Raw genomic sequence first — 769 nt, 5'->3', positions numbered from 1 at the left:
TCAACTATGTCCAATGAAATATTAAGAAAAGTAGACATAGTTCAATACATCCTGATATCACCATATTTAATTAAATAAAATCTGCCATAACCATGGTTTATGATATTGCTTCATCATAAATTGGGGCTTGAACTGTCAACAAACACTATGATAAGTAACTTGCACATTATCCTAATCCTTCTTTAAAGCACCAGCTACTTTCCTTAAAGCTCTAAAATAATTTGAATCGTTATATCATCTATATATAAGCACTGGACCGTCAACTTCATCTGTACTTTATGGAGAAATTTGCTATAATTTACTATAATTACCAAAACAATTTGATTTGTTTAAAAATTTGTTACCAAAAAATCACCAGTTTATTCATATGTAAAAGCAGGCAGGATGTTACTGAATGGAACCGGGTCATTTTGTAAAATCACTAAAATTATCCATTATTTAAATTAAATACACTTTCAATTTTGGACTTTTTTTATCAATGTGTTTTGTTTGACCATTACCCATCTCCTGTGCATTAAAAAAAAGTAATTATAGTCAGTAAATACCTCTTTAGTTTTTTATGGTTTAAAGGAAAAGAACACACCAGCACATGGCAGGAATAGAAGATTTTGTCAGAACTCAAACTGCTGTGAGTTTTTCTGATAAACTCACCTTTTAGAAGAATGAGATTTTACTTAAAATATGTTTGCTTTTAAAAGACAAGTAAGTACGACTAGCAATCACTTGGCCGGATCTATCAAAGGTTTGCTAGTCGTACTTACTTGTCTTT

Source organism: Cyprinodon variegatus, unplaced genomic scaffold (assembly GCF_000732505.1).
Source record: "Cyprinodon variegatus isolate N-32 unplaced genomic scaffold, C_variegatus-1.0 Scaffold94, whole genome shotgun sequence".
In the NCBI taxonomy this organism is placed as follows: domain Eukaryota; kingdom Metazoa; phylum Chordata; class Actinopteri; order Cyprinodontiformes; family Cyprinodontidae; genus Cyprinodon; species Cyprinodon variegatus.
This window is presented reverse-complemented; position numbering follows the sequence as displayed.